Source organism: Parasteatoda tepidariorum, chromosome 10, assembly GCF_043381705.1.
Source record: "Parasteatoda tepidariorum isolate YZ-2023 chromosome 10, CAS_Ptep_4.0, whole genome shotgun sequence".
Classification (NCBI taxonomy): domain Eukaryota; kingdom Metazoa; phylum Arthropoda; class Arachnida; order Araneae; family Theridiidae; genus Parasteatoda; species Parasteatoda tepidariorum.
Window position 1 is genome coordinate 78172994 of NC_092213.1, and position 20176 is coordinate 78193169.

A 20176-nucleotide genomic window follows, 5' to 3' on the forward strand; every position below is an offset into this window, starting at 1 on the left:
CTCCTTACGACAAGCCCCCATTTAACGAGAGTGCAGTTTTAACGAGAAAAATGGAGCGTTATTCTTATTTTATTTTATTGTATTTATTTCTTATTTTATTTTATTTATTTATTTATTTTTATGCTCTGTAAAGTAATAAAATCCTTTAGTGAGCAATTTTCTCTCGGTTTTTAGGATTTAAAGATGAAATTAATTTTGGATACATGCGATGGTATTAAAATGAATGAAAAAAAAACATAAAACATAACAAGTAAAAAGCAGAAGACAAATATTTTCTTTAAGTATTGGTATCCAATACTGCCGTGACATACACCAGATAGCAACGAGAGGCTGATTTTAATGTCAGTAACAACTTTTATCACAATGCTCAGCAAGGTTTATAAATGGTTAGCAATTAAACCAGGAAAATGTTAAATTTAACTGTTCTAGCGTACGCACTATGAAGTTCGCAATAAGCTTGCATAAACAATCTTTTTAAGTCAAGTTTGAATCTGCAACATATATAAGTTTGAATCTGCAACTTCAGTAGCAAGTTTGATATACAAGAATATATATATATATATATATATATATATACACACATTAAGTGCCAATTTAGCAGCATCAATAATCACGTTTCGCTTCTTTCGTCGAAAAAAGATTGTAAAAAAGTTATAAGAACACAATAATTGTTTTTAACAATTGCATGCGTTCTAACAGAAGATTTAAGTGGCCATTTTTAGAAGTGCAAAGACTATTCTAATAGCTTGTATTATTTTTAACACTTCATTTGATTAGTTGTTCTAAAGATTAGTTTATTATCAGTTGGTTTGGGTTTCATACCACGTCGAACCAAATTGCAAATTCATCTATATATCCACAATCGAATTATATGCGTGCTGTTGGTATTTTTAACTGTATATAAATGTTTTAATACATTTGCATTTTTATTCACTTTTGGAAATATTTTGCATACTTCATTCTTTGTAATATCGTATTCAGACCTTTTTATCTGATTTTAATCATCAACAACAAATTAAAAACGTGAATATTTTGCCGTAAAAAACACGATCTGAAATCCATCAAAATAAATCTTGAAATTTACATCAAAACGCGTTTAGGGTCTTATTTCATAGCGGAACTGAGAATTGTTCTATTGATATTTCTGTCACGTCGCACTATATCCTGCTTTAAGCTTGTATTAAATTGCAACATCAAGGTCTAAGTTGTAGCTGTATGATATTTGCTTTATATATAAGTTAAGCATAAAAGTTACACATGTGTTAGTGTGAATCGTGAACTAGTTTTACTTATCGCGCAATTTGAGAATTCATTATTTACTCTTATCAAGTAAACGTAAATTACAGAACTAAAACAAAAAATTAGAATGATTTTTTTAATCATAAGATTATCTCAGATTACAGCAATATTTGCCATTACAGCAATATTTGCAATATTTGCCACATGTGTTAGTGTGAATCGTGAACTAGTTTTACTTATCGCGCAATTTAAGAATTCATTGTTTACTTTTATCAAGTAAACGTAAATTAAATAACTAAAACAAAAAATTAGAATGATTTTTTAATCATAAGATTATTTGAGATTCCAGCAATATCTGCCATTTTTCCAGGCAAAGTTCAGAGACATATTTTAAAAATACTGTTTTAGCTGAGAAAAATTAGTGCTTTGGTTCGAACTACATTGGTGTCAGAAATTAAGAGAATTTGCAGAATTGGTCGATTATCTCTAGAACTACTAGACCGATTTTAACGAAATTGTATATGTAACATACATTGACAAAACAAATAACCATTCAACAAATGTAATACACACGCACGATCGTGCGTAACACTCTTTGAAGTCGGAAGGTATGAAATTGCCACAAGACAATTTCGGACAATTGCCACAATAAATGATAAACAGCCTTACTTCAAGTATGAAATCATGCTGTAAGGCTTGTATATCTGTAAGAGGGGACCATCCCCTATTAACCCTTTTTTTGTTTATTCTGCTACCGCTGTTTCATACCTTCCGACTCCAACGAGTGTTATGCACGATCATATGGGGGGGGGGAGGCAATTGCCACCGTAACCCCCTTCATCCAGGACCTGAAAACCACATTGCTACATAAATGATTTCTTTGTTGATGTTGCTTATGATGTAATGACGACTTATGACGTTGCTATTTAATCTGTATGCCATTGCAACAATGGTACCATTGTTGCAATAACAACATATATAAACTAACTCTTTTCAAATCATGGAAAGAAGCATGAATTTGAATTAAAATAGACTTAGAAGAGTTCATATGCCCAAGAGTTCCTGGGTTCGATCCCGCCAGCCGAAGTTTCCTCGTGTAGTAAATGGTGACTAATGCACGTTAGACCTATCGGATCACAAAGTCCTCCAAGTGATTTTAACACATGTTGCCATAATAAATCATACCCCTGGGGGTACTGATCTAGGAGTTTCCTTGTCTTCTGGATTGGTTCAAAATTACAAGGCTACGGAGTTGAACATTATTAGTCGTAAACTCAAAATTTTGTCGGCTGTTCAACAACGGTATATATATTTACAAATATATATATAATCTCGTTGAAAGAATTGTAGTTATTTTGCACCACAGAAATAAATATCAATTATTTTACATTTTCGTGTGACATTTTCAAGTAATGACTTTTTTTACGTGTAATGTTTCGTCGACTGAAAATATTTTTATCCGTGTTGTTTAATATTTTATTTACCTCAAAACAAGACTCTGAAATATTAAGCATATCTGACAATTAAACGAATTCGTTTTTACCAACGCAAATTGATCATGTAAATATAAAGATGAGAATTCTTTGTGTGCCTAAATAAATCTCAAGTACCATTCAATGGCGGTTATTGACCCAGCTGACAAATAAATATAGGACGTTGACGACGGTGGATAAATATGACATTTTGAGTGATACAATTACGCGAGGTTTTTGATTTCTCTGTTTTTTACTATTTATTTTTTAACGAATAGACAGGCGCTAATTTTGCAACTGGTGTAAATGCGTGATTTGTAAATAAATGTATAGCAACCTCAAATCTTCTAAAACATTTCGGACTAATAATGCTCAAAATGAGAGGAAATATGCAGTACAAACTAGTACAAAAATACCTATTCAATGATCATATTTTTAACAATTTTTTTAGAAAACTTATTCAAATTCTAACTATAAAAAAATAAATCATTTACTACGAAACATATTTCGATTACATTAAAACACGTTACTTATGCATTTACGAAAAAATTTCATTAAATAAAAAAAATTATTAATTGTGAAAGTCGCATATAGTCGCATATGGCTTTCGTAAGTCGCATATGGCTTTCGAAAGATGAAGAGTTTTCGGAAGTTGAAGAAATTTATTACAAAAATGATGCTCCCTACGTTTTGTTTGATTATTATTTTTAATGAAGAAAAGAATAAAATTATAGAAAAGGATAAAATTATTTTAACCTTATTATTTTTCCCGAATTTTTAAAAAATAATTTCACTAGTGAAACACCTATAATTTCATTTTTAAAAATTGAATGATTAAAAAATTCTTAATTTTATTTTCAGATTGTTTAAAAAGAAAAATGCCAGTTATATGACAGTTCAAAGAAGACAATTTTTTATTTTGTGAGACAAAAACAAGCAAATTATATAGTAATATGTCCCTTATTCAGGTGGAATAAAATAAGTAATTTTAACACAGGGTAGTTACACATCAACGCTAAGAAAGTATGCAGAAAACTGAAATTAAAAATGCAGACAAAAATATAAATAATGCATAATTCTATTCTAATACTTAAACAGTATCTATTAATAATAATTGCATAATAATAATTCTAATTTCATTTTACTTATTATTATTTGTTGCCCTTCCTGTCCTTTTTTGTTATTAGATTAAGCAAAATACGTTTTTAGAAGTTCATTCCATCAAAATAAACATTATTTATATTCAGTGTCATTTGGCATGATATAATGATAATAATTTATTCATAATAATGATAATTCATGATAAGGAAAATTTAACACAATCAAGAAGACTTTTCCTGCTTTTGTCCATTTCGAAGGACGGTATAAAACCTTAGTATATATTTTACCTATTTAAACAGCGCTTGTTTCAGCAATAATAGCTTGCCTTTAAAAAATTCAATTTTTTTTAAATTAAAATTAATCATTATCTTGCATTCTACTACTTCCACAGTATCTATTACTCCACAGACATAAATAGACTTTAGATATATGTGCTTCATTTCATGATTTTATGTTCGAAATAAGTCAGTTTAGGTATTACCGGATATTATCTTGTATTCTACTACTTCCACAGTATCTATTACTCCACAGACATAAATAGACTTTAGATATATGTGCTTCATTTCATGATTTTATGTTCGAAATAAGTCAGTTTAGGTATTATCGAATATTATCTTGTATTCTACTACTTCCACAGTATCTATTACTCCACAGACTTAAATAGACTTTAGATATATGTGCTTCATTTCATGATTTTATGTTCGAAATAAGTCAGTTTAGGTATTATCGGATATTATCTTGTATTCCACTACTTCCACGGTATCTATTACTCCACAGACATAAATAGACTTTAGATATATGTGCTTCATTTCATGATTTTATGTTCGAAATAAGTCAGTTTAGGTATTATCAGATATTATCTTGTATTCTACTACTTCCACGGTATCTATTACTCCACAGACATAAATAGACTTTAGATATATGTGCTTCATTTCATGATTTTATGTTGGAAATAAGTCAGTTTAGGTATTATCGGATATTATCTTGTATTCTACTACTTCCACAGTATCTATTACTCCACAGACATAAATAGACTTTAGATATATGTGCTTCATTTCATGATTTTATGTTAAAAATAAGTCAGTTTAGGTAGTATCGGATATTATCTTGTATTTTACTACTTCCACAGTATCTATTACTCCACAGACATAACTTCTGGTATTTCTGTTTCTCCAGAAGTACTTCTAGTACTTCTGGAGTAAACGACGAAATCGGAAAATTATTTTACATGCTGGCTTTATTTAATTATCATTAAGCTTTATGAAATTCTGTTGAAAGAATGGTAGTTATTCCTCACGCAGTTAATTGGACATTTTAATTTTTAAAAAATAATAACAATCGTTACACATCGTTTTTTCAGTTAATGACATTTTTGCGGGGAATGTATCAAAGATTGAGCATATTTATCTGTGTTAAACATTTTATTTACTTCAAAACTAGACTGGGAAATGTTAAACATATCTTACAATTAAATTTGTTTTTACTAACGCAAATTGATCAAGCAAATACATAGATGAGAATTCCTCGTGTGCCTAAATAAATTCTAAGTATTGGTTGAGAACAAATAACTTTTATTGACCAAGCTGTTTGTCAAGCACAAAAATAAAACACGTTGTCTAGGGTGAATAAATACGCTTTTTTACTGAACAGATAATTGCATGCCGTTTAGAATTTCTCAGTTTTTTTTATTAAAGAAGACAATTNTATCTTGTATTCTACTACTTCCACAGTATCTATTACTCCACAGACATAAATAGACTTTAGATATATGTGCTTCATTTCATGATTTTATGTTAGAAATAAGTCAGTTTAGGTATTATCGGATATTATCTTGTATTCTACTACTTCCACAGTATCTGTTACTCCACAGACATAAATAGATTTTAGATATATGTGCTTCATTTCATGATTTTATGTTAGAAATAAGTCAGTTTAGGTGTTATCGGATATTATCTTGTATTCTACTACTTCCACAGTATCTGTTACTCCACAGACATAACTTCTGGTATTTCTGTTTCTCCTTCTAACTTCTGGTATTTCTGGAGTAAACAACGAAATCTGAAAATTATTTTACATGTTGGCTTTATTTAATTATCATAACGCTTTATGAAATTCTGTTGAAAGAATGGTAGTTATTCCTCACGCAGTTAATTGGACATTTTAATTTTTAAAAAATAATAACAATCGTTACAAATCGTTTTTTCAGTTAATGACATTTTTGCGGGGAATGTATCAAGGATTGAGTATATTTATCTGTGTTAAACATTTTATTTACTTCAAAACAAGACTGGGAAATGTTAAACATATCTTACACTGAAATCTGTTTTTCCTAACGCAAATTGATCAAGCAAAGGCATAGATGAGAATTCCTCGTGTGCCGAAATAAATTCTAAGTATTGGTTGAGAACAAATAACTTTTATTGACCAAGCTGACTGTCAAGCACAAAAATAAAAGACGTTATCTAGGGTGAATAAATACGCTTTTTCATTGAACAGATAATTGCGTCCCGTTTTGAATTTCCCAGTTTTTTTTTATTGTTTATATTTACCGAATAAACACGTCCTATTTTTTCCAACAGGTTTAAATTCGTGATTTTTTTTTTAGAAACACGATGACCTCGTATCTTATTAAAGCATTTCGCAATTGCTAAAGTACTCAGAACATCATTATATTTACAAGAGAGTGCTAAATGTAGCAATTATACTTATAATAATTTTTTTAACAAGTTGTTTCATTCCTAATTATCGAAAAACAAAATATGCTACAAAACATGTTTTTCCAAACCTCACGGAAAATATTACCCACAGTTTTAAGAATAAAATATTATAAATTGAAAGAAATGCTTCCAACTTAAAATTTTAGAGCCGCGATGGCTCAGGGGATAGAGCGTTCGCCTTCGAATGAGGTGAGCCGGGTTCGAATCCCGGCGATGGCTGATGGTCGATATGAATTCCACATCTGGCTTGTACCTACCACAGTACTGATGCAAAATATCCTCCGTAGTAGATGGACCATATATTAGACGGCTAACCATGGGAGGTTCACGTGGTCTTCATCTCCGTGTAACGCAAATGTGGGTTAATTCCACCAAAAAGGTCTCCATGTATTGCAAATGCGGGTTAATTTAATCGAAACGTCCTTCACTAAGACAAAATTTCTCCCAATACTTGATCCAGGAGTTCCCTTGTCTTCTGGATTGGGTTCAAAATTACAAGGGTACGGAGTTGAATATTAGTAGTCGTAAGCCCCCCAAAAATTGGGTCGGCTGTTTAACGATAGATATAAACTAAGTTTTTAGACATAAAGTAATTAAACAAAATGAAAAGGGGCAAAACTACGCGAAAAGGCAGGTAATACAATTCTGCGTACTTGGCAATTTTCGTCGTACTGAAGTTTTATGCCAAGTTCTTATCGTAAACAGCTAAAGCAATACTTACTTGTTTTAATAACTTTAAAAAATTCGTGAGCTTTGGTTTAAATAGTTTATTCATCCGGTTTAGTTAAAAAAAAGTTCTTTACTCAAAAGAATTTATAACAAATCTAATATCATTGTTTGAATCTGTAGTTATGTATAGATAACATTAAAGTCACTTTGAAAAATCGTGAGGTTTCATTAAAATTTTTTTGTTTATCCAGTTGGGCAGAAACTGTTGGTTAATAACGTGTTTAAAATAGTTCTTTCTTTTCAAATGTATAACGAATTTGATATTATTGAATCCATAGCTGTTATGTATTCATAACATTAAATTTATTTTACAAAAAAACTTGTAAGATTTGATTTAAATAGTTGGATCTTTCAGTTAGACAACCATTTTTTCGGTTCAAAATAATAAATAAATAACCCCAAGGAACTGAATCGGTTATACTTTATTAAATAATTAAATACTTTATTCCCTTCAAAAATATACAAATTTGAAATAACAGCCGACACATTTTAAATGCTCAAAAACAGGCGTCCATTCTCAAGACTTGTCACATGTGAATGAGAAGAAACAAAAGTGATTAGAAATATAAAACGTTAAGTTGGTAACGAAAAATGGAAAAATAAAGGTAAGAAACAAAACTAGAAAAATCACATTAGCCGAAAGAGAAAGAAAAAAAAAGGAAAAACAGAAAGAGAAAAACAACATTGGCCGAAAGCGGCAACTCAGGGTAAAATGTAGTTCCACTTACTATGGACAGGTGGTGAGGAACTAATGTCGCTAACAAGGGAATCAACGTTCATATGAATAAAGCAAGATTCCAGGTCATCAAGATGAGCTGATGTAATTGAGATAGAAATAATTTTTACATTGTCGAAATTCAATTAATGCGAATTCGAACTGATGATTCTCGTATTCTTGATAACGAACAATACGTGGACCTTAAGTCTAAATTTTAAAGCGCGTCTAGTTTGTCCGATGTAGCCAAGGTCGCAATGGCGGAAAAAGTGGTAAATTTCCCAGCGATTATCAAAATTAATAGGATCTTTTAGAGATTCACCTTTAATTTTGCTAACAGGCAAAACAATGACTTGAAAATAAAAATGGGGGAAATTAGTCGCATCAAACGGGAGACAAAAGTCGAGATAGTCTGGTTGGCAGGGCGCTGGACTCATGTTCGTGAGAACAAGAGGTCGAATCCAGCCAGCCGAAGACTCCCCGTGTAGGAAATGGTTACTGGTGCACGTCAAATCTGTCGGGTCACAAAGTCCTTCATGTTCCCATTACAAATTATACCCCTGGGGGTACTGGATTGGAGATTGATCGTTCTCTGGTTCAAATCAAAATTATGATCTTTGGATGAGTGAATGGATGGGTTCGCCCTATAAGCAAGTGTGACAAGTCGAATTCTTGGCCATAGATGGCGCCACTGGAGAACAAACACCATCGCACCCCTTGCCGTAATGGCCTACGGCAACAACAACAATGGGTGAAAAAAAACTGTAAAGTAATAAATTCTCTTTAAGAATTAGAAGAGATTGAATTTGATTCTAGAATCAAAGACTAAGAATTTGATTCTAGTGAAAGTATCATGAGTTGAATTAATTATAGATAGGTTAAATCCACGGTTAGCAAAATCCACGATCCGTCTACCACTGAGGATATTTCTGTACAGCACTGTAGTCGGTGTAAGCCGGATGCGGATTCGTATCGACCAGCCATCGCAGGGATTGGAATCCGGTTTGCCTCATTGGAAGGCGAGCGCTCTATCACCTGAGCCCCCGCGGCTCAATCTAAGTCATTTAAGCAAATGTAAGTTTTAATCGATTTAAAATGCACAAAAATTTATAATCATTGCTGAGAAACTGATACATTCTACTGAAACTAATCCAAAACTGCCATCTTCTCAGGCTTTAAGCACCTATTTTTTAATTAAGTAGTACAAATTTGTGTATTTTGACTTTAGATTTGTATCCCATAGGACAAATAATTTCAAAATAATCCTTATAAGAAAAAAAATATATCAAAAACTCGAAATGACATCCTGCATAAATGATAACCCGAAAGTTATTCTAGCATTCCACAATATCTGAAGTTATTAGCGTAATTTAAATAATCTTAATTTAAGTTTGCCATAACTTTAAATAAAATCTATAGCAGATTTGATTTTAGTAATTTGTTTATCTACCTACCGATTCATCAAGATTTAAATAGTTTTTAACTCAAACCAATTTATAGTGAATCTAATATCGTTGTTAGACGCCCGGTGGCTGAGTGTCAGAGCTTCGCGCTCCCATGCCACAGGACCTGGGTTCGATCCTCGGGCCGGGCAAGGTTGACTCATCCCTTCAGTGGGTCGATAAATGAGTACAAAAGCATGCTTAGGAACTAAGCACTGGGGGATTCCGCGTTCGGCTGACAACCTGACCGGAACATCTGCTCCTGCACCCCAGAGCCCAAGGTCAAGAAAACTGTAATGGGCACAGTAGGCCTTGGCACACTATGAGCTGTCGTGCCACTGAGTTTAGTTTAATATCGTTGTTGAATTTATAACTATTTTACATTGTTGAATCTATAGCTGCCATGTGTTGACAACATTAAATGTACTTTAAAAATCATGAAATTCGATTTAAACAGTATGTCTATTTAGTTAGTGCCGGTTGATAAGATAAAAATAGTTTTTAACTCAAATGAATCTAATATCGTTGTTAGAGTTACATTTTAAAAAAAATTCCGATTTTAATTTTGCCAAATTTTACACCACATATAAATTTTATAATTTGCATCGTACGGAAAATATCAGCCGAATCTGAGAGAGTCTTTAGGGAACTTAAAACTTGCAAAATAATTCAATTACCAATGTGTAATACAAAAATTTTGCCTACGGTAGATAAAAATTATAATTTTTCGACAGTATAAGAAAGAAAATTATCTTTGTTTAAAGTTTTATAATTGTGAAAAAATTTTTTTTGGATTAGATTCCTGAAATACGGCGAAATATTGCAGTAGTATTAAAATTAAGGAGCTCAAATTTTCGATCGCATTTTTGGCTAATTTCTTCAAGAGCGTTGTTGCATGAGACGAATACCTGCGATTTCTATATGAACAGTCATTCAATTACTCTGGAGACGTCTTTAATGTATAGCATTGTAACGCTCCTTCTGTATTGTGGCTTATTAAATTTAAAAAAGAAAAATGTTTGATATTCATTCTTATGCAAACGAAAACAAAATGGTATCTCTTTTTGTTTAGAGAAGAAACATCCATAACACATGGGAAAAATATTTGTAAATAAACAGAAAAAAAATATGTTTTCTTATTAGAGTTAAAACCTAATGCCTGAGAAATAGTTTTACTAAATTTAATGATATAACATGAAAGGCCTATTTAAACTTTACATTCCATAGTTTTAAGAATCATATTACTTCAAAAATTAAAATGAACAAAAAGTATATACAAGCTTCATAATTTTATATAATTTAATTTCGTAAAAAAAGTTTTTTGACAAAAATTTTTATTAAAAAATTTTAAATATCAATAAAAATCATTATTTAGAAACTAAAAACGTAAAATAAAATATGCTTACAAAAAAAAAAAAAAAAAAAAAAAAACCTAAAAATTCCTCACATTAAAATAAAGAACTTGCTCTTGTTTTTGTTTTTTTTTTTTAATTCATAATCGGACGTATGGAAAATTATCATCAAATAATCCTGGATATCATCTTTTGGATTCCTTGTTGTTTGCTGATTTTTGAAGCGATTTTTTTCGTGCTACAAAAATGCGTCTTTGGTATTTGCCAAAAACAGAACAAGATGCAATTTTATTTTTTCAGGAGTGAAGTATTTTACCAAAAGAACGAAAATGTACCAATTCCCCATGACATGAAACTTTATCTTGGTAAACGTACGTTTTGGAAATGTTCTTTTATTTGGAATCTTATTAGAGTTCATATGGCGACAGCATGAGGTGAAGGAAAATAAAGATTGTTTTGAATCTATGTTAAACTCTATATCGGCCCATTTTCCTCCGAAATCCGATTAACTACTTTGATTTTAAATAAAGTATTTTATTTTATGAACTGTCGCAAACATTTTAGGTGTTGATTGGCGGCACTTAAAAACCGCCTAATCTGTAGTTGCGGTGGCGTTATTACGTACCGAATTTTTATTCCATACTTTTCTGAATCATATTACTTCAAACATTAGAATATGCAAGAAAACACATAATGTTATACCATTTAATTTTTCAAAAAAAGTATTTTGACAAGAATATTTATTCTAAAAATTATAAACTAAAAAACGAAAAATAAAGAATTCTTAGGATAAAAAAACGATTTTAAAAATTACTCTCATTGAAATAAAAACTTTCATATTGTTTCTTTTTTTATTCATATAGTTCTTAATCAGAGGTAAAAAACCATTCTGTTGAGAACTATCATCAAATAAAAAAATTTTTATTTACTAGCAAATTTTTTATTATAAAAATCATAACACTCACCTGCTTTTTAAATGAGCAGAATTCCAAATGAAATGTTTTTAGCTTGAAAATTTTATTTTCACATAATATATACATAGATTATCCCTTCATTACTTTTAGATAACATACCCCACAGCAAAATTTTATAATTGTATGATCTCGATACGAGTTTTAATATGTAACTTGAAAACAGAATAACTGAATTCCAGTTGAAATTATTCTTTCTCAAAACTAAAAAATACTTACCAAGAAAACGATAAAAATTTATTAATAATCAGCACAAATGATACTATTTCAAGTAATTCAGATGATTCTTTATTGTTGTTTTCCAAATTATGTAGATACAGAAATATATACTATTCTATAAAAAGGAAAAATATTCTATAACTATTACAGTTCTGAATTCACATTTATTCATTGGAATGACGAAAGCAATGTGGACTTCACTTTAATTTGTAATGAATTGAAGACAGAAATAATTATTTTACCGTAATACACACATCTGTAACAGCAAGCGATCATGAAATTGGAAGTTATGTTTTTGGTGTTTGAAAAGTAAAAATTATTGAGAAATTGTTCTTCAAATGTTCGGCGTGTTCTGGTTAGTTTTTTCAAGTTCTTCTGCCTTTTCCTTAGGGAAATTTTGCTTCTTATTTGCTGCTAAAATAATTGCGTCCGTCTTTGCCAATGGTTATGATAGAACTAATGCCCGATATATTCAGGCTCCCGCTAGAGGGCGTAATCAAGCGTTGCGATCGAGAATTTATTTTGTGGCATGGACCACACATGCTACCACGTATTGTTCTTTATTGAATTTATCTAACCCTGAATGTTATTTTTAAAATATGTGTAAAACTGAATCGCTTATTGGGTGTGTTTGTAATCCTGAGATGNAGAAGCAAAGTACTTTCTTAGCTCCCTCGTTTTTATTTAAGAGGAAAATAAAATTTTCTACTTGGAAAATATCTTTAAATTTGCTTTTCCTTCAAAAAAAAATTTAAGCAGATTTCTCTTTTTTATTTGGAGGAAAATTAAGTTTTCTATTTGGAAAATAACTTAAATGCTGAAAAAAATAGCTGAATGTACTAATTCTACTAGAACTTACTTTTGAGAATGTCTAAATTTCAGAAGGGGTGAAGCACTTCTTTACAATTTTGAAACAGAATAAAGTTTTCTACCCTCAAAAAAAAAGAGTGAAAATAAAGATATTTTTCCACTTTCACTTTACTTTCCCAAATTTCAAAAGGCACCTTATTTGCCCATTCAAGTTAATTTCAGAACAACATAAAGTTTCTTATTAGGGGTATAGCTTCAAAAATGCCTTTCCGTTACTCTTTTCTGGAAATTATTCTCGGAAAGAGTCTTTCACCCTATGTTAAAGTCGATTGTAACTACGAAAAAGAAGATTTCAGCAAATCTTCACACAATCTCTTTCAAATAAATATATATACATTTATATATATAAACTATTTTGAAAAAATGTCGCGTGGTCCTTTCATATGGGGCCCCCTTGACCGTCGGGGCCCCGGGGCGGTGCCCCGACTGCCCCGGCGTAGTTACGGCCCTGCCACGTATTGTTCTTTATTGAATTTATCTAACCCTGAATGTTATTTTTAAAATATGTGTAAAACTGAATCGCTTATTGGGTGTGTTTGTAATCCTGAGATGTGAAGGCCTAAAAAATTTCGTCAATTTCGGAGTTTAATCGGTAGAGCGATTTTACGAACGATTCCGAACAGACAGCTGTCTGCTATTTCTAAACATACTTTTATTCGTGAAATCGGGCGATCTTCTTTCATATTTTTAGAAATTAATATTCTTTATTTATTATGGCACGGATTTTATGCAGTTATAATCGATCATTAATAGGTATGGAATTCTATAATAAATGTAAAAACATTAAAATGCGTGTTGATCATTTTGAATTTATTGTTTGGAATTTTGTCTGGCATATTTTTCGCTTTTTTAATTGGATTTCTTTTTTTTGAAAAATATAACATTCATTAGATCTTTCTATTTAATATATAGGTGTAACGAGTTGCTTTGCACTAATTGGTATAAAATAATTGCTATATGTTCCATTATCTGATATAGTTTAAAATTGTTCTATGCTATCCCTTCGAAAATAAATGTGATATTGAAGTACATAAATGATTAAAACAATTTTCTATTCCGAATTTAAAAAAAACAATATATCTATTTTCTCATTCTTTAAACAAGTTTTTTTTATTTTTTATCAAACTTAATTCTTTGAAAAAAAAATTTCATTGATATTTAAAATCGAACAATTTAAATCAAATTAATTTAGATAGCGTTTATTGATTAGTAGATGTAGTTTTAATCTGTTTATCAAATATATGTGATTATGTATAGATTAATATGTTTTTTTATTGTTGTGTTATTCTAGATCCTGTTCCTGTTTTATAATAAGACGTACTCATAGAAACTAATGTTGGCTGGAAACCTGCAATAAATTGTCACAATTCTTTTTACTGATAAATGAATTGTAGTGGTATCATCAATGAAGAATTTTCCACCCCAGATAAAAGTTGGTAAAAATAAAAATTATTATAATATCTTGTTATTGTAACTATAATTGTCCGCAGTATAAAGAAATGTCTACCTTTTTAAAATGTTTAACTTATGAGCAGTATTGTTGATTTTGCAAATTCTTATGAAAAAAAGTCAACTTTTATATAATTTATTTTTGTTTTGTTAAGACATCTCTCTTAAAAATTGCATAGGAGGAAAATTAGTCAACAATCAAAGAATATTTTCTAATTAAGGATTAAGCTTTTACTTAATTGCATCAGGATGCAATAAGAATTGTGTATTACAGTAAACTCTCAATATGTTGAAAACTTTATTATGTCAAAAAACTATATTTTTCTGCTTGACATTATACATCCACCAAATGCTAATTTGAATTCCTATGTTGAAGAGTTTCTTCTCAGAACATTGTTGCGTTGAATTTTTTTTGAAATAAAGAATCATTTTTATTTAATGCATAATTATTTTTGTCTTACTTTTAAAAACAAAATTATTGTTGTATTTAAAATTATATGTAAATGTACATTTCTAAAGCATTGATGTTAATTCAATAGAAGGGAATTCTCTGTAATTTTTTAATCACTTTGTATTTTAGAGTAAATAAAAAAGCATTAAACACCTATCAAAATTGAAAATAATTTATGATTTTTTAGTGTTTCTTTAATACTATTGAGAAATACATAAAGCTGAAGGTTAAAGTAATTTGTTAAAAATGGTTTAGAATTACACACTTGCTCGTGTAAACATGAACAAATATTTCATAATAATTCATGTTTAAATAAACAATTTCCTTATTCAAAACCATTTTCAACATGTGTGTGATTTAAGTTCTCCAGCAAGTCCGTCTTCTAAAGATGGGAAAGTAATCGCTATATTTTTTAAAAATAAGTGGTTGTAGTTTACTATATTTATAATAAAGTATTTTTAATTAACTACAAAAATGTAGTTTTTTGCACATCTGTATATCCATATATACTATACGTATATGCATACATATTACTTGCTAAGAATTTATAATTAGACTAATGTAATCTGCTTCTGTTTTGTGATTTCAATTGAAAACACGGTTCTCTAAATTTAAACCTGTTATTCTTAAAATCTGTTTTGATAAAACAAAGATTATTTTTGATATAATCATTTAAATATTTGATAAAAAACAATTGGTATATAAATGTAACAAAATCTATATTTTTACATAACTGTTTTTTTTTTGTTGCCAAGATATCACTTTTGAAGTGACAATTAATATACATAAAAAATTGGGGAGTGTGGTAATAAACTGGCCACTAATAATATATGAAAGAGTATTTTTATTTACATGAAATAATTTTAAATGCTACCGATAAGTGGAGTTACTTGCTCTGTCGAACACATCAAATGTGAAAAATTTGCAACTTCTTTTTTTTTTCTGCAAACAAAATACTACCTAAAAAATATCTGTTATTTAATGAAAACTAGATTACCTTTTGTAGACTAACTTTAAATGTGTCAATGTTTGAATTTAAATTATCTTCAGAATTCTGAATACACATACAAAAATTATACGTTCGACTGAATGGACCTCCTTTGCCCTGATTATGAAGATTATTTTCTCAATTTTGCTTTTGCTTGCTTTTTTTTCCTATTTAGAATTCTTTTTTTTTATGTATGAAACTATTAAAATGGCTGTTAAAGATTTTAGATTAAATGGCAGTTCAAAAGGCATAATTTATATTCATTTCTAAAGAAAAATGTTGCCCGATGATAAATTCTTCAGAATATTAGTTTATTAGAAATTGATTACTTGAAATTTAATTAAAATAAATTTTTGTTTCAGACAGACCATTTTAACAGATGTAAAATTAATCATTATCTGTTATATTATATTTAATAGAATTTCATGTGGCCCATTCATAACTATAAATGGCACATTCAACCTCATGTGTTGGAACTGAATGGGCTAAATTTCTATTTTTTGTTTATCTATTCACAGTAAGCATTTTCTCATCCAATTTTTATAAATTTTTCTTATAACCAAATAAACATAAAATTTTGAGCTAAAGAAATCAAATCGAAAATATTACAAAACTAACTGAAAATTGACTCATTTATGAACACTTTCTCCTATGAGGGATTTCCTGGTTTAGGAAAACCAAAAGTGACTTTGTTTTGTTAAAAGTAAATTGTTTAATTTGTTACATGCTTCCATCGTGAAAACCAGCACAAATATATACTAATTAGTCCTCACACTACAGGCTCCAGAAAAAGCTGTAATGCAAATGTTTTAAGATTTATAAATTCAATTTTTCAGAAATTTGGAAATTCCCTCTACATCATTTTTCTTAAAATTTATAAATAAATATTTCATATAAACTAATTTATGTGAACACTCATTAGACTTAATATGCATTTAACAAAATTAAAGACACAGTTTAAAAAAAATAAAGCCCAAATAGTGTTTTGCTATTTATAAGTATTTATTTCATGAAAGATAAGAGATACATTAGGTAACATACTAAGTAAGCTGAATAAAATAAACGAATCACAAATTTTCAGCTCATTTTAAAATGAGAAAATAAATTGTGTAGCACGGAGTACAGCTTAACTCCAGGAATTATTTAAATGCTTCTTTTATATGTGCACTACAGGTCAATACTCACAATTAGACTTCGTGTTTTGTTAATCATTGTCCTTGAATATTTTTCATGGTACAAAAAATTTATTACATGTCAAGTTTTGTTTTAGTTTTCTCATTTTAACATGATTTTTAACAGTATATATTTACAATAAATTTTAAATCATAAAATGAAAGAAATTAGTTTTTATGCCTTTAATTGAGCTATCAATGCTTTCAAGAATTAATTTTCTGGTGAAAAGGTACAATCCTCATTAAATATTAATAAACTTAACTACACCTAACTCATCCCAAAAATCCTATTGTAAAAGGACAACTCAAAATTTAAAAAAAATATCATTGTGATTAAATTTAAACTTTATCATAGTGGTGCCATCTATTGAAAAGTAACCAATCTTTAAAAGTATTGATAAAAAAAAAACTACAATAAATTCCTATTTATTACATCAGGAATTATAACTAGGTTACAAAGAAAACAAATTTAAAATACATGAAACTTAAAATATGATCTTAGAAAATAGATATTTTATTTCTAGCTAAGTAGGTTTGTAAAATAAAAGTAATATTTACAAAAAATAAATAATTCAAATTCTCGGACGTAAAATTGAATTAATTTTCTTACGGAAAATCAAACTAGAATAAACTTGATTGTGAAAGATTAGCCAAGGGTCCCAATCCTTGTTTCCGAAACATGAGTGGCAGTGCCTTTCCATGGGGAAATGTATGGAATTAGGTTGCCGGACGCTCTTTCATTGTGTTCCATATAATTTTTGGTAAATATAAATGAAGTCTTGTTATGAGAAAAACATATTCTCTTAAAAAAAAGGGAATGAAACCACTCAATTTAAGAAAAAATTTTGAATTAAAATATTTCACTTCATTAAAAGGAGGTGTAAAATCAAACAAATATTAAAAATTCGAGAGCTTGTTTACTTAAAGAATTAAAATTCACTAATAAAATCAATTAAAAAAGCAACTAAGCAACAAAAAAGTTATTAAAAAAGTATGTATGAAATAAAAAAATAACTAGCTAAATTTTTAAAATATCTCAATATCACTCATGATTAAAAATTCTCTCATTATAGAATATTTTATAAAAAAAAATTTAAGAAAAAAAAATGCTTTTCAACATATAAATAAATAAAAACAATATTCTCTGTGGAGAAAATTTTCCTTTAAAAAATTTAAATAAAGAGCCTTAAACGTAGGTCAAGATATGCTTTGATTGCTTAAACCTTTCTTGCTTATTTACTAAATGGTATACTATAGTTACTTATATGCGTGCCATGAAAAAATACATCATTGAAGAAAAATAAAAGCTTAAATCTGTAAAATAATAATAGCCTAGTTCTAGAACTAAGATTTATTTAAAATCAATGTAACAGAATATGAGGATAAAAAACAGAGATTGAATTTTGAAGAAAATATTTAATAATTAATTGAGCTATATATAAAAAATTAAATATACTGTGTGACAAGAAAAAAATGCTATTGAAATAAAATAAGGAAAAAATAGCTAAACAAAACCAATAAGCTGAATATAAAATTTATCTTTTGTTCTAATACTGTTATTTTATTTTAAATGAGTACAAATACAGAATGATAAAGCATTACTTAATATAGTAAGACAATTTATACTAATTGACGCATGAAATTTCGTATTTGACTGAATCATAAATGATTAGGTCAATCATTACTTCACATGAAAAAAAACAAAAAACATTTCATTGCTAATATTTTTACAATTCGTAAATTTGTCAATTTGTGATCAATAATTAAGTAATTGAAGTGGTCAATAATAAAGTAAATACAGATATAGCAAACATTACTTTACGCCTAATTTTTCCTAATCAATAAATAAAATAAAACCAGCATATAAAGAGATGAAGAAAAATTATTAGTTTAAAATTATTATGGACTATGATTGGAGGGCTATCGAGTTTGATTTTTTTTTCTTATAAAGATTATTTTTAAATTATTTAAGTCCTAAGGGTCACAAATCTTAAGTCTAAATATATAAATTTCTACATTTCAACTAAAAAATGTGTGCTTTAAAGCCTGAGAAGATGGCCGTTTTGCATTAGTTTCAGTAGAATGTATTAATTTCTCAGCAATGATTATAAATTGTTGTGTATTTTAAATCGATTAAAACTTACATTTACTAAAACGACTTAGATTGAGCGGTGATGGCTCAGATAGAGTCCAATGAGGTGAACCGGGTTCGAATCCCTGCGATGGCTAGTCTGTAGGAATCCGCATCCGGCTTGCACCGACCACAGTGCTGTACTGAAATATCCTCAGTGGTAGCCGGATCGTGGGTTAAAGTCCCATTGCCGTCAGTCTAACCGTGGAGGTTCACGTGGTCTTCCTCTCCATGTAACGCAAATGCGGGCTAGTTCCATCAAAAAGTCTTCCACGAGGGGAAATTTCTCCCAATACTTAACGCAGGAGTTCCCTTGTCTTCTAGATCGGGTTCAAAATTACAAGGCTACGGAGTTGAACATTAGTAGTCGTAAACCCCAAAATTGGGTCGGCTGTTCACAACGACGGCTATAAAAAAATTTACTTAGATTAAAAACTCTTCGTGTATTGAAGAAAATAATATGGTTTCACATTGGAGGGGGTGATGTTTATTTTGATTAATATATTTACTACTTCTACACGCTTAAGAACTTTGTTATAAAGTCTAGGTTTTGTCAAAAGAAGCTCGATCAAAAGCTTGAAAGCTTGATTTGGAGAAAAAAAAGGAATTCCTGACTGAGAGAATCAAAAAAAACAAGGGCGCCAAGTTGTTTCTCAAATTTATTGTAGTGGTATGTAAATTTTTGTCATTAAATATATTTGTTTTTCAAAACTTAGCAAAGTAAGGTAAAGCAAATCAGAATTCTGACTTTCAATAGTTGTCAACTCGGTTGTCCCCAATATTCCCTTTACTTTAGACGCAGAAATTAATTCTACTTTATATTTCTTTCTTTTTTTTTTAAATGTTCTTGTAACTGAATACATAGTTAATTTTTCCACCTCTGTTTAGCGTAAACATTTTGCCGTCTCTTTTCCCCGCTCATGTTTATTCTAATCACATTGTATGTCAGAAAATTTCTGCATTTCACACTTTCGTTTTCCGCGCACTAAACTATTGAACCAACTCCCAATTTAAATTCTTCCGATATCTTGCTGCTAACCGTGGATTTAACTTTTCTCTAGTCAATTCAACTCTTGATACTTTCACTAGATTGAAAGGCCCCTCTTCTATTTCTTAAAGAGAACTTATTACTTTACAGCGTAATAAGTTCTCTTTACG